At 30.9% G+C, this 16183-nt stretch overlaps 1 protein-coding gene across 8 annotated transcripts in view; it reads left to right on the forward strand.

The window, feature by feature from the left end:
• Positions 1–13100: 13100 nt before the first annotated feature.
• The window catches only part of LOC124533752 (potassium voltage-gated channel subfamily H member 8), an 80217-nt gene continuing 77134 nt past the window's right edge, over positions 13101–16183 (forward strand). For 5 of the 8 annotated variants that reach the window (XM_047109227.1, XM_047109230.1, XM_047109231.1 and 2 more), the window contains exon 1: positions 14045–14628. The gene's annotated coding sequence lies outside the window, so the exon portion shown is untranslated. Of the gene's footprint in view, positions 13271–14043; positions 14629–16183 lie in introns of those variants that run through there. The other 3 variants (XM_047109229.1, XM_047109235.1, XM_047109228.1) reach the window with 2 other exon arrangements.

Here is a 16183-nt window from a genome sequence, read left to right on the forward strand (position 1 = left end):
AGCTTCACTTAAAATCAAAAAATAAATAAAATTTTAACAAAAAGAAAAACCGACTTCAAACAAAACAGTATTTTAAAACAAATTAAAATGCACTAAAAAGTAATAAAAATAATTGCATATTTAACACATTTTTGAGAGTCCTCCTAGGTAAAATGAAATGAAAAATATTAGACTACTTAAAAGTCGATTTACGATTATATAATGTAGTCATAATTATTGCTATATTTGGAGTCGGTGTCAGCCAACCCTATACTATACCTATCAAAAACAATACGAGAATACTTTAAGAAATGTTTCTTACAGATAACCTTTTAAACGATATTATACTGGGTCAATCAAGAGGCTCGTATCGCTTCTTTCTTTTGATTGTTGAAGCGTGTGCCTGTGGCTGACACCGGCTCCAAATATAACAATAACTATAACTACGTTATATAATCGTAAATCGACTTTTAAGTAGTCTAATATTTTTCATTTCATTTTACCAAGGAGGACTCTCAAAAATGTGTTAAATATGCAATTATTTTTATTACTTTTTAGTGCATTTTAATTTGTTTTAAAATACTGTTTTGTTTGAAGTCGGTTTTTCTTTTTGTTAAAATTTTATTTATTATAAAATGGATATCAGAGTATGTACGGTTGGACGCACTTATATCATTATACACTTATACCAGTATACCACTTATGCACTTATATTAGTACTTTTTAATCGACTGCCAAGATGAGTAAAATTTTATCCGCTAAGCATATACCCTCGCATTTCGCGGTATATGCATAACGTATAAAATTTTCTTTTTTATGAATATTCAAAAACGTGTAGGTACAAGATTAATGTATAAATTTCTTAAACATGAACCATTTTTCGCTAAGTCAGAGAAAAACCCTATTTTATACACTGTCATCTATTATGCTTTTCGTATATTTGTTATATCTCATAATTTCAACTGAGTTCAATTTTTTAAGCTGACGTGTTAATTGGTAACCCTTTTTTTTCAATCGATATCATTTCAGTACATCCAATATTATCTTTTACGTTCGTCGTATCATTACTTGTAGTGTACTATTGTGATGCTCAATTTTCAATGCACATAATGTAGACTATACAATTGTACACGTTGTATAATTTACTGTGTAGCGTGTAGGTCGCTTACTTTACTCTGCTTAGAAACTGGCGTCACTACGACAATAGCTGTACGCAATGAAAAGCGTCACTCTCTAAAGCTTGTATGCAAAGATGTAAAATGAAAATACTACATAGTCATTAAAATAACCTTTACATATTTTGTAGTGAAATAGAATATTTTTATCATTATAATTATATTGTATATTAATAATACAAATCAACGAATCAAAATATTAAGTATTGGTTAAGTCTAAGATGTATAAAAAGTTCATTGTGGCTTTGGGGATGCTTCATATTGGTATCTGAGTCAAGATTTCATAGAAGTACATTATTTCGTTTATTATTTACTAGCGATTCGCCCCGTTCGTACGGGTGCAATATTGATACACACACTAACATCACAAAAAACCTTCTAAAATTATCATTGTTTCTTTACTATATTGTTCTTGTGTTATATAAAAAAACCTTCTTCTCGAATAACGCAATCTATTAAAAAACCGCATCAAAATCTGTTGCGCAATTTTAAAGATCTAAGCATACATAGGAAGTGCAAAGTCACTTACTTTTATGCTACGTTATGATGATGTAATGATTTAAATTAAAATTTACAGGCAGACCTTGATTAATGGCCGCCCTATTGTATGCGGTCACCATCCATTAGTAACTAGTAGTAATTGGAACGCAAAACTTTTAAACTATATAAGATCAATATCCACTTGCCAATGCTATTGGTGGGATTTCCCTATAATATCGGTTTGCTATTTATCCAGGTTTATTACGGTTATAATATTGTACCACCCTGCAAGTTTATAAAGTTCTTGGAAATCATCTCTAGATATTATTTGAATTATTTATCTATCTGAATTTATCAATGTTTATCTAGTTATCCTCACTCACAGTCGTTACCCAATGAATAAATAAACACTGCACGAATAAATTAATACCTGTTTTGAATAATATACCTTACAAATTTATTATTCGACAAAGCTATTAGCCGGGAATTTAGTATAAAATCGAATAGGAAGGATTTTCTGAGACGGAAACTATTTTTCACAATATTTGGTCAAACAAAAACATCAATAACTTTGTGAATTGTTAAAAAGTAAATAATAAGACGATTTTCCAAAAAAATAAATCATAAAATATAGATAAAATGTCCCAAAAATACTTTCTAACTTTCCAATAAGAGGAAGCAGCCGTTCAAAGGGAACGTATTAGGGATGACAAATAAGAACTCCGCTGGAGTTCTGAATAAAAGTAATCCCTAAGAAAACTGTATAATCAAAGTTACTCAATTTTTTTCTTGTAGAACAAACTTAAAATGCATTTTATAGACATCAAACAAGTTCGACTGATTATGAAATATACAGCAATGAATTACGTTTTAAATGTCCAATATCAATATTAAGGACATGATTATGATATAATACCAAGCGGTTTAGCTTTCGTATGACGAATTCTACAGCAAAAATGATAAGAAATTAAAAATGTAATTAGGCGTATGTGTATACATGATCAACGGAGATAGGTTGACTTAGGTTGGATATAAATTAAGATAAGAGCTGTCTGCCATATTTTTCACACTTTATTAACTCACTCATTATAAAGTCATAAAAAAGTTTTAAGTAATTTATATTTAAAAAAAAGAAGGTCAATGTGCCTGATGATGAGCTACGATCAACGGCCATAGTCATTGTCTGGGTAAATTAACTGTTTCAGTCATCTTCAAAGCGTGATAACTGTTTGGTAACTTCCCAGGCGGAATTGCACGTACCACGCGTATTGAGCAGGAGATTTGTGCAACGCGTGTAAACGTATATTACGTCAGAGATATACATCATATACCTATATATCAGAGATAGATAAATTACAAATATTATTACGTGAAATAATATGTGTAATTTAAACAAGGTTTTGATTGACACAGGTTCTGCTTAGATTAGGTAGAACGATTGTGTTATATGATCCAGTTGTGTTTTATATACGACTAATATATATGCAATATATATCGATTATTTTTTATAATATTCATTAAATAATTTCCAACACAACTCAAGTCAACTTCTTAATTTTAATCAACAGATATTATTTTGTATCGGGATTCCACAACCTATCTGTCCAACATTACTTTTTGATGTATGGCACAGTACATAGCTTGGGTATCTTTAGGCAACGACTTCGAAAGTGACTCTCTTTGTTTCACTTAATTATTCAATTGAGTGAGGAATATATCTTAATAGTTAATGGAAGTAGCAATTGTCTGTGGGATTATCTTAATGTTTTTGATAAGTATCTATACACTATATATGTATACGAAGTTACGCCAGAAGGCCATGTGTGAGTAGGGTCTCTGCCGGGCCTGACAGTAATAAATACACATATAGAACATTGAGAGATATACGTGACTAGAGGCGTTGTGTGATAATAATACAAATTGTACTTCCTCCATTGTACTGTCAGACACATATTATATAGATGAGAGTGAACTGTCATTATCCCGGAATGGTAAGATTGTATAAGCATTTGTATTTAATGGCAAGATTAAACCATAATTTATCGAAACATCGCTTTCAAATATTGTTTTCTATTTAACTTACGCATTCTATTTTATTAATTGCATTTATTCATAATTGCCGAGTCTACTTATTGTTTATAGTCCTTTTCGAAATATAGTACATTATACTGACTATTAAAATATTTTGGTTAATGTATACATGTTTTGCATTTAATTTAACATTTACTCTTTGATCATCCCGATCCTTGACTAAATTTCGAGCAAGTATCCTGGTGTTCAGCATGTATGTTATTAATATGAACGTATCTATAAATAAACTGACCGATACAACCCGCAATGAATTTATATATAGTTTGAAGACATCTTATGGGTTTATATTTGGCTGAGTATATTCAGTCGTTTCGCTGTTTTGGAAGCATATTAGTAATTTCGGCTGTAACATATTTAGACATTCACTGCGGTCTGCGGATTTCATAATAAATTAGATTAAATGACTATGGAGGCATAGATAAAAAATGTACCTGTAATTGTGGATATCTTACGTTTTTCATAAAAAATACAACACTTGTTTAATTGGTAATATTCAGAAATTGACATATTCATACTAACCTTTAGTGAGCAAGCATAGGTACAATCATTTAGCCATTAGCCCGGCCGCCTACTCATTCTTTATAAAAAGTTTGATTTCATTTAAAAACAAATAAGTTAATTAGACCCAATCTACAAGACATTGAGTGATTATTACATATACACATAAATAAATTTTGTGAAAACTGAACACGATAAAGATGTTATTACATCAAGTTATCATCATCATCATTGTCATCAGCCTGAGTGTGTCCACTCCTGGACATAGGCTTCTCCAAGTGCATACCATTACGCATCCAGCTCCTGCCTCCCGTCTTGCGTAAATAAAATAAATAAATAAATATGAGACAACATCACGTACATTACTCTGATCCCAATGTAAGTAGCTAAAGCACTTGTGTTATGGAAGATCAGAAGTAACGACGGTACCACAAACACCCAGACCCAAGACAATATAGAAAACTAATGATAATCTACATCGACTTAGCTGGGAATCGAACCCAGGACCTCGGAGTGGCGTACACATGAAAACCGGTGTACACACCACTCGACCGAAGATCGTCGAATTGTCACTCCACCGTGCCTGAGGACGTTCTACACTACGTTTGCCGAGACGCAGTCTCCACTCTAGAATAAGTTTTCCCCAACGGTTATCGGTTCTACGACAAATATGGCCATCCCACTGTCATTTCAGCTTACTGATCCGGCGAGCTATTTTGATGACTTTGGTTCTTTGACGGCATTTAAAGTTGCTCAGCGTGCTATGGAAAGGGTTATGCTCGGCGTTTCTCTGAGGGAACGAATCAGAAATGAGGTGAACCTTTGGAATTATCCAAAACCAAACCGAAATTTAGAGGAATTTAACTTAATTTGACCAAGTCTAATTACAAATTTTACCAATTACACATTTTTAATATGTATTACAATGAAATACGTTTGTTTTGCAAACATTGAAAAAGGAAACACGGAACACAACAATATTAAGTAAGTTTGAATTATACAAAAAATAATATCATTGTAGCCTAGTTACTCCTTATTATATCAGTTATCTGCCAGTAAATGTCCCGTCAAAGTAGGTTCAGCCGTTCCGGAGATTAGAAGGAACAAATAAATAGACAGACAGACAAAAATTGTGAAAAATGTTTTTTTGGTATATGTACCGTGTATACATACATATGCATTGATTAAGAAAGGGCTATTTTAATATTACAAACAGACACACCAATTTTATTATATGAATAGATAACTGATGTATGGTTTGCACAAAGCTTACCTGAGATAAAAAAACATTTTAGGCGAATTCCCTACCTCCGCTTACTTTTTTTACAATTTAAAAGTAAATTACTGCACAGGTTGTAATGCATATGTTAGCAACATTAGTTACAGTGCATCGAGCGGCGCAATATAGAGCGCTTCGAAGAGTGTTATTATCGTGTTTGGGCAATATTTTAGCACTTAAATTACTAAACTGAAACTTTCCACCGATGCTAGTTTTGCGACCATCTGATTAAATATCATTCACTCATTTATTATTCTACCAACAAACATCCTAACTTTATAATGATAAGTTACGGTTAAACGGGAAATGAGCCAGTAAAAACAGGAAGAAAGACATAGTATTTTTAATTTCGTAGTCTACTACGCCTAGTCGCTGTAAACAGATTGATTATTACGTTGCCTCTCTCTATGAGAAAAAGTGAGATTGAAATTCACTCTAAGTAGTTAGATTACAAAAATATGGGAGTTCACACATTTTTATTTTTATTATTTATCGTGCAACAAAGATTAAAATGTATTTTAAGTGCATCGATATCCCTAAAAGGATGCGAGGTTGAGCTTCGGAATTAAAATAACAATATTATCATATTTAATATCATAAGATTTTACTTTTAATTTAAAATAGAAAGAAATATATAATGTAAAACATTTACTGCAATAAATAGAACAAAATGGTATATCTCCACTGCGGAAATGTTTTGGGCTATTTTATGAACACTTTTGTGATACGGGGACGTACACAAACATTATCTGACAAAACACCGATACAGAATAATTGAAACCAACAATAAATCATTTCAAGAACGAAATTATTTTACTCTATCTCTTCTCGCACATTTCAGACTTTTATATAATTTATCAATTGTAAAGTGTCATCTAAAGGTCCTGATATTGTAAAGCGTGATAAACGATTGCAAACGTTTCGAAGCGAAATGGACACAATTATTTGAAAATATTTCTATACAGGTGTGACAAAAATAAGCAACAACATTTTAAAATCAAAAAATGATCGTATCTTGTATTTTTGTTTATCTAATACCAATATAACGAGAAATAAAATATTTGTCACAAACAGTTAAAATTTTACTACCTTTATGAATTGAATTGTAAACTCATTATTTTTTTATATTCAAGCGATAGGTAAGAAAATCTCTTTTTCTATATAATCTAGTAAAACTATTTTATAGTAAAATCTGATTTTCAATATGTATGTAATTCACCATTGCTGAACTGAGAATATTGCTATCAACTTGACACATGCAGTTTTTTCCACGAACGAAAATTAAAGTATTCGCTAAAAAGATTTGATTTACTACTAGTTACTACTTATATATTTAACTATGGGCCTCAGAGGATATCTCCGAGCAACGAGCGGATCTCTCCAATCCGTACCAAAGACAGCTTTCTCGATGGTTTTAGTGATCCCAAATGACTTGGTACCGGCTTCCTTTCTGAAGGTTTCTACGACGAAAAAAAAAAGAACAATGAATGTGTTACGTCAAAAAATATACAATGAACTTGCAGCAGTATTTTAATAGATATATATCGTTCTAATAGTTTCCGAAGAGTCTAAAGCAAATTTCCCTATTCCATGATGATGGATAGATAGATATGGGCTGATATATGAATGTCTAATTAAATTAGTTGGCTATGACAGCAATATGAATTATTTTGGATATTAAAGAAAAATATAATAATGTAACGATATATTTTTAGTAAATATCAATGATTTTTATGAAATGGAATCCCAACAAATAGAAAAAAAAATATTCTTATTCAGAATGTATTACGCAAAAACAGTAATCAATAAACTAAAATCAACGTTACTGCATAAAATGTCTTTTTTGTTTTTTTCAGCACTCGTGAAACGGTTAGATTGTTATGCGATCTTTCTGAAACATTATATAGCGGGTCACGTAATTGTATTCCTGAGAACTCTTGTTGAAGAGCTCTCGTTGTTCATTCAAATATCGTTCGAGTAGTTAAAACATTTGACCATCATCATAATGGATTCTTAATAAAAAAATTTATAGTATACGTAGTTTTTTTTATTTTAAATACATACCAATAAGTTTTTATAATTTAAACAAGGGTTTTAAAAATACGTGGGGCATGTTATTCGGTTATATATTATGATAAAATTCAAGGGGATTGATCACATGATCATTGATTTTTTATAGTATTTTATTTACTCATATTTATTAAAAAAATATGGAACTAACTATATTTATCTTATACCAGTTAAGAAATAATAATTGACCTATTAATATACATTGAAATTGACTTAAAATTATCACTGTAGGCAGATCTTAAAATAATCTAAATACGTCACGATTTTTTGATTTGAAACATTTGATATAGTATCAAAAATATATAATCGATTATTGTAACTTGCAATATAATCGATTTATACCCATAATTTATAATTCATTAAGGCCTGCCTCGGCTTCGTACGGGTAGTATTGCACCCGTACGAAGATGTTATATATACTACAGACGTTATTTACTTACGACATCATATTAGAAACTTCTAAAACTATCAGTGTTTCTTTACTATAATAATAAACAAAAACCTTCCTCTCGCTCAATTAAAATCCGTTGCGTAATTTTAAAGATCTAAGCATACATAGGGGCAGACAGAACTAAGCAACTTTGTTTTATATAATGTATGTAATGATTATCATTTATTTATTAAAACACATATATCCACTTATAATATAAATATAGAATAAATAAATGAACTATAGAAAGTCATTCTTTCAAGACGAATATGAATGATATACTCAAAATTAAAGTTTGTAAAGTTGAAAGTAGTGTTTTTTTTGTCATTTTAGTATTAGGTAAATATGAAAATGAAACTTTAATGAAATGAGATTCTCAATTGTGTATAAATGTTTATCGTTCTCGCATTCCGGTCCATTACCCTGTTTTCCAAGTGAAAATCAATAGTCAATACTCTTAATACAATACGGTGGCTTTATAGAAATGGATTTATGTAATGGTAATATATAAGGCCGCAAATTATATGTACTACTATATTTGTAAGATAGATTACCATATGTTTAAATAATGCACTTGACATTTAATATAATAATGTAGTGTTATGGTTGGTTGTTATAAAATTTGAAAAAGATTTATTAAGTCTTCGTAGACTTACATTAAATATTTTGATTTTGGTACAATGTAAGTAATAAATAAATATACTAACACCACAACAATAATCGTAGATAGACAAAGTAAGCTAATATTAGTGTTAGGTTTATATGTAGATTCAAATTATCATAGGAAAATGCTTTTGACTTTATAATATCCGCGTACATAATTTAAATTTTCATTTCATTTCATCATTTTCATCCGTACTAGAATCAACATGTAGCTGTGCTCTACATTTAATCATTCAATTCATTTCGTAGAGTGAATACATTAACAGATGAAATAAATCTTTATATCAATCTGATTTCCAATTTGTCCACGCCACACATAAACTCCATTGGTATATTGCCTAGAGATTAACTGACAATATTACATTAAAAGTCGTTTTAGTGAAATACACTCTGACTACGCTACTTATCACGATGAATTCATAATGAATCATCGCCATTGAGGGCTTTCATCGCGACCCATTGTCAATGAATTCTTTAAGACTTATTTACCACGAATCTTACTCCAACACTCAATTATATAATTCTATGGGCTGGTTCTTAAAGCTCTTACTTTTGACAATCGGAATAGAAACAATGAAAATATTTTGGTTGTTTTATAGAAAATACTATGCCTTTTTCGTAATATTGGTATTTGTATTGTAAACATAAAAAGGAAATAGGTTTATGCTGATTTTCCCCGTGGGACTTTTCTAACCAAACTGCTATAATTTGGTTTACATTTTGCTCAATAGAAACAATATCTGCTTATATGTTAAATGCAATGTTCGGACTGCCCATCTTAGTAATAATTAAAAACTGTAAGTAACAGAGTCGTGAAATTTGGAGGCGTGTGTAGTTGTTGTTGTTTTCAAGTAAATTAAATTGCATTCAAAGCTTTAATCACATCACTTAAGAAATATGGTCATATAAGGGTCACGGATAGTTTTGCCCAAATGCAAGACCAAGACAAGACTTAGACAGTCTTGGTCTTGGTCTTGCGCCAATACACCTGGTCTTGGTCTTGGTCTTGCGCTCCCAGTCTTGGTCTTGGTCTTGGTCTTGCAGCAAGAGTCTTGCAAGTCTTGCAAGTAACTATTAGTCTATTACTATTTATTAAAATTTATATTAAATCTTAGAAAAACGTATTAGAATTGGAACATTGTGAGCTTGAATTAACATAGCCATAGTAAAGATCAAGCTGATTAATAAATTACTGAAGATTTGATAAGAAATTTGAAAAATTAACTGACCTATATGTCGTTTTTCATTGAAGTAACTGTTTCTTAATAATAATATCTTATAATTAAGAAACAGTTACTTCCACATTCCAATTTGTTTTTTTACATATCTTAGCAAATAAGCTTACATTCGCTAAAACATGTAATAAACAAATTAATTACAATAACTTGACTGTATTTTAAAGAACAATTTCAGTCTAGAAAGATTGAACCCTCAACTTATATGAAATTTAATAAAAAAAAATTACGATTTATCATTTATTTCAATAAAAAATAAAATACTATACAAATCAAACATAACAGTACACAACAGTTTTATCATTAGGTTATGTTACTTTATATCAATTTACTTGTTCAGAGTCGGCGCGTGAATAAAATATATGAAAAGAATTAGTGCCATTCACTATTCTTCACATATAAGTGAATGTTTTGGCGTACATCTATACTAATATTACAAAGCTGAAGAGTTTGTTTGTATGTTTCATGACAGAAGTTTTAAAATGAATAAATAAATCCTGAACGCACTGCTAGTAAATACTTACTCTCATCATCTCTCTCAGAGATATTCGGGCTGGTAAGCAATACGAAACTCTTATCGCAGGCTTTTTGTTTTATTAGTAGGTAAGTATCTACGCTTTTTATATTATTTTGTTATTATTTTGTAAAACAATTCTACAATACTAGAATTGTTTTACACGTTTCAGGTATATTTAAAAGTGGCTACAAAATTTATCAAACGAGTGATATTTGAACACTTTTTTACTATTTTGTCTTGTAAAAACTTAAGAAATATAATGACTGAATGTACAATAATAGTACCTAAGTAATTAGTTTAAAATATATAATCAATATTATAATATATACTTACTAGAATAAATTATTATGACATCTACTATCTATCCTTACCATTTTATCGTAATCATAATACTACTTGCGTGATCTTGCATGAGTAGATATACCTAAGCCCTGTGGCGGCCATAAAATAGTGTCAAATGTTGTGATTTCGGCGCAGCGGCAATTTTATATATGATTTCAAGATACAAGATTGTTATATATGATTTCAAAAGAAGCCGCCGCCGCGTGTATCATAACCTTGTACTTCCGAAAAACGGCAAATTTCTTTGAGAAGTAAGTACAAAACCTTTGATGCCGCATTATCAAAGCGCCGATGATTAAAACATAACTATGCATGCACTCAGTTTTGTTTTAATGGTTATTTTTTTATTCGCTATGTAGGTATGTTTATGGTATTAGTCGCAATGCAATAAGTCCAGTTTTTCATATTCTTTGATACAGTTTTTTGCATGTCATAGAATTCCTAAGCGTACCTATACACCAACTGTTACACCTAACTACTCCGTGAAATAGCGCTAAGTCCTAGCTGCAAGACGCAAGAGTCTTGCAGGCTATGTCTTGTTCTTGCTCAAGTCTTGCACGGTCAGTCTTGGTCCTGGTCTTGCTAAAAATACGCGGTCTTGTTCTTGGTCTTGGACTTGCAAAAACGCAAGAACAAGACCAAGACTGCAAGACCAAGACTGAATTTGGGCAACACTAGTCACGGATTAGAGAAATTTTTTGAGCTAAAAAAAGTTAGGGTAATGTGTTCCTTTACTTAACACGGGCAACACTACGATGTAAATCTTGACTACAACTACTAAAATCGTTCATTTTTATTAATAGCATCCCGACCCAAACCAGACATCGTATAATATTTATGGAAGACATTAAAAAAAGTAAAGTAAAAAGTAAAGTAACAGTCTGTAAATTTCTCACTGCTGGGATATGGGCCTCCTCTTCCATTCAGGAGAGGGTTTGGAACATATTCCACCACGCTGTTCCAATGCGGGTTGGTGGAATGCACATGTGGCAGAATTTCGATGAAATTAGACACATGCAGGTTTCCCCACGATGTTTTCCTTCACCGCCGAGTACGAGATGAATTATATACACAAATTAAGCACATATATACAGTGGTGCTTACGTGGGTTTGAACCCGCAATCATCGGTTAAGATGATTGCGGGTTCAAACCCACGCACCTAACCACTGGGCCATCTCAGAAAAAAATGTTTTAATTGATAAAAAATACACCTACGCAAATTCATTTAAACCTATATATATCTTATTTTTTACAGTATAATCCTAAAAAAGTACGAACCTCTCAATCTTATATTCTAAAGGACTGGACAATAGGTATTAGGCGGATCACGTTTTCAGTGAATTATATTGCTTTCTCGAAAGCATTATGCTGTTATTACTGATTTCCATGGACACCCCGCAGATTTTTTTTCTCCTCAGAAAAATAACTAAATGAAAAGAAAATTGCTATTAGGGAAAATACTATTGCGAAAATATAACAGATTATCTACCTATTTACTCTCACTCAGTAATCTTATTTATATAGAGATAGACCTGATAATATGTATATGGCATGAAATATTCATTTATTATAATAAAATATATTCATATATTGAAATACATTTCTTGCCCATTTTTAATATACTAATTGCTCCAACCATTTGAATCGCGTTAATTTGACTGCTCATGTGTCGTTGTATGTTATAATATAATCTACAACCTTTTCCAATAATAAGTAATTAATATTTTTTATTTTTGGTCAGCTAGATCCTGCGATAATCGCGTTCAAGCGATGTGAATGTACACATGTTTATATTTAACTTTTTATATAAATTATCCAATTTATATGAGTAATTTAAAACAATGAAATTAAACGTTTGTCACGATCCTATTCACCTCCGTTGGTATTCGATGTAGTTTATAATTATTTGCAAGATTCTGTGTATAATACTAAAATATTACAATTGTTTAGGATCAAATGATACCAAATGAACAAAAATCCTCAAAATATATCTTTCTGTAAGCGTAACGCTTATCGAAATATTATAAAGCATCGTTCCGTTTTCTTAATTGTTTTTTTTTTTTTTAAATTTATTTATATTGTTTTTTTTTTAATTATTGGCAGGTTGTGAATTTGTAAATTGATAATGCAACAGGCAAGTAGCGAAGGCGGTTGATGTTGAGACGTCAATCGTTAGCACGTTTAGATGCTGACTCTGCAGACGATAATGAGGATGTAAATTGGCGTATAGGGAGCAAGGGGACCGGGGGGAGAAGAGGTGGCCCGGGTAACCTGTGGCGTATCTGTTGCGCCCGCCCTCCCGGCCTGCCGCTCCCGGCCGCAGGCAGTCTGTCTCCCCGCGCCGGCAAGCCGCGCCGTTCGCGAAATAACGCGCGTACTTCCGTACAAAAGCACGTGTTTGTTAATACTCTTGTGTTTAAAAAATGCACAATGTACACCCAAAGTTTATACATACTTAATAAATTGAGTTCGCTCAATCTGTAACTTTGTTCTCAAGATTTCACGTTAAGGTAATTGTGTTGTGATTAATTTCATGACTAAAAATATATATTTTTAACACTAAATAGTCTCGGATAACTTACTTAAAAAAACATAATTATTTAATAATAATTATTATTAATTATTAAAATATTTTTTATTAAAAAATATAAGTATAGAATGAACCTTAAAGTTAAAAATATTTTGTAATCAAAAATAATTATTTTATATTGATCTAGTGATTAAATATATAGTTATTAATAAACAACTCCTCCATTTATACTATGGAGATACATATATAGTTATATATAATTGAAATATATTAATCGTTTTCGTCTGGTACATATTTAAAATTAGTAATATAGTCTGTATTAATAAGCATTAAAACCTATCGAATTCTCAATAAAAAAATATAATATTAATATTAATATAAACATCAGGCTGAGCCGTAAGTATCCATAAGATAAATAAATTGAGATAATTTTTTTAAAAATAATGCAATATTTTTAAGTACTTTATCAATACATACAATACCTTGATTTATAACTCTCTCTATGTAATGTATTTACTATGCTACGCTATTACAGTGTTGTGAGTACATCATTTAATATTAAATGTCTCACATATTTGATCCCTTATCATACAATTACATGACTATGATTAAAAATAATATTTTAATTTAGTAATTAAAAAGAATGAAATTAGCTAATAATGTATGTTCATTAGAGTCACTATACGTTTCGGTTTTCGATACAAAAATTACCTCTAAAAAATATCGCTATCGTAGCAATACAGGTGGCCATATAGAATTTTATGACTAAATTCGAAGCTCAGAATATTAAGTGTAACTTCCACGCTAGTAAACAATCATCGCAGCAGTAACGGAACAAACCTCGGTCATTAGAGAACTGAACTTATCGCATACATTCTGTCCATTATCTTTATCTGCTATCTGGGATCGATACAGATATATTATAAGTGCTAGTACAGTCGAACATATCGCATAACCTTGGACTTAAATGATTCTTAACGAATTGTTATATATCATAAAAATTATAAATATTTTTGTGGAGAAAAAAAAAACAGTCCTAATATAAATTTATACAGTTAATGTCAAGCTCGGTTAAAGTTATAAAAGTGTTATAAAATGACTGAAGAGTTAAGTGTCCAGTGAAGTGATTTTGCGGTAGCTGTCGGCAGGGGTCCGATGGCCGACCGGGCCGCTAGATCGATCCTTCCCGCCACGCCGCGCACTCGTTGAGTGCATCCTACGTGTGCACCCTCGGCTATGCCAGTTTTGATTTCCTACAGCGACAGAACAAGTAATCTCCTGGCGCCGCGCTGAATAAACGTTTCACGTAAACTTACGGCCTTACCTACAGATAACTAGGTCAGAAAATATCACGTAATATAGAATTCATATTCATATGAAACGCTTGCAATTTGTTTATAAGAACTCGAATATAATAAGATGGGAACAAAGACGTACACTTATGTCTGGTGAATAAAAATATATTTTTTTAATTTTTATCCACTTTTGAATCATTTGAATAATATTAATCATATCCTACTAAGTAATATTATAAATGTGAAAGTTTGTGAGGATGGATGTATGTTTGTTACTCTTTCATGAAAAAACTACTGAACGGATTTCGATAAAATTTTACAATATAATAGAATATACGTCAGAATAACACATAGGCAAATTATAATAATTTTATGTAATTTGGTCTAAATATAGCGATACACATCAAGTACCCAAACAAATTTTAAGTGTTACCTACGTAATGTTCAACCAAATACAAATTATATTTTAATATAATATTGTGGAACAGTTTTATGATTGAAAAACGCAATTCATGATTTGCTAAGAATGAAACTTTAAAACTACTTTTATCGTGATTCATCATAATTATCAAGACCATTATCAGATAAATGAGTCACTTAGCAAAATTATAGCAATAATTACATCCGATGAGAAAAATGAGACAATTTCATAATTAAAAACTTACCGTACCCTACTTAGGTATAGATTAACGTTTTTAAATCTTAGAATATTTTTCAATTATACTAATTGAGCTATTATGCTCTAAAGAACCTAGTCTTTAACATCTTTGATTTGATTTGATATCTCGAAATGATAAGGCGGCGCTTTATCAATTCCATATTATTAAATAGTTTGTCAGTCGGTGTCAAATCACGTAGATTGAAGCGTTATACTCTGGAGCATTCGTAATACACGAAACAATGATATAATTATGTGAAGATATTCGCCTGTTATACAATTTGTAGACGCACAAGTTAGATTAAAAAATATAGTATATGTAATAGTACATTCAAAAAATTTCTGATTTGAGAGAATCAATCAATCAAAATTTACTTTTTTCAAGTAGGCTTTGACAAGAACTGATGAATTATTATTTTTTATAAATATATTAAAAGGAAATTCAATAGGTACTCTTTTCCAACAAATAGACTTAGAATAGAGATAAAAAAGTACCATCTCCATGGTTTTTTAACATCTATGCAATCTTTGTTTAATACGCCTAATTTTTTTTTTACCAATTATTTGAACTTATAAATTGGTTACGTTAAAATACAGTGCTACAATATTTGTGTAACAAATTCTTGCAAACTTATATTAGCGACAGCTTAACTAACAATCGTAACATACGGATTCCTTCACAGATTCAAATTCTCCAATAATCATTTATCTTATTAAATTAATCAAGCAAATGTATTACGGTGTTTGAACACAAGCTGCCGACACGAAAATACTTTCACCGAAATACCACAATCATAAACCAGCGTGGTAGACGGCAAATATTTATTTACATTACACTACACGCTCTGAAAAAATATTTACGATAGGGTTGGGAGGTGTAACAAGTAAATCATTATTTCTTAGACTCAGGACAGTGGAAATAGCCACAGGGTCAACGGAT

Source organism: Vanessa cardui, chromosome 11, assembly GCF_905220365.1.
Source record: "Vanessa cardui chromosome 11, ilVanCard2.1, whole genome shotgun sequence".
NCBI classification, from domain to species: domain Eukaryota; kingdom Metazoa; phylum Arthropoda; class Insecta; order Lepidoptera; family Nymphalidae; genus Vanessa; species Vanessa cardui.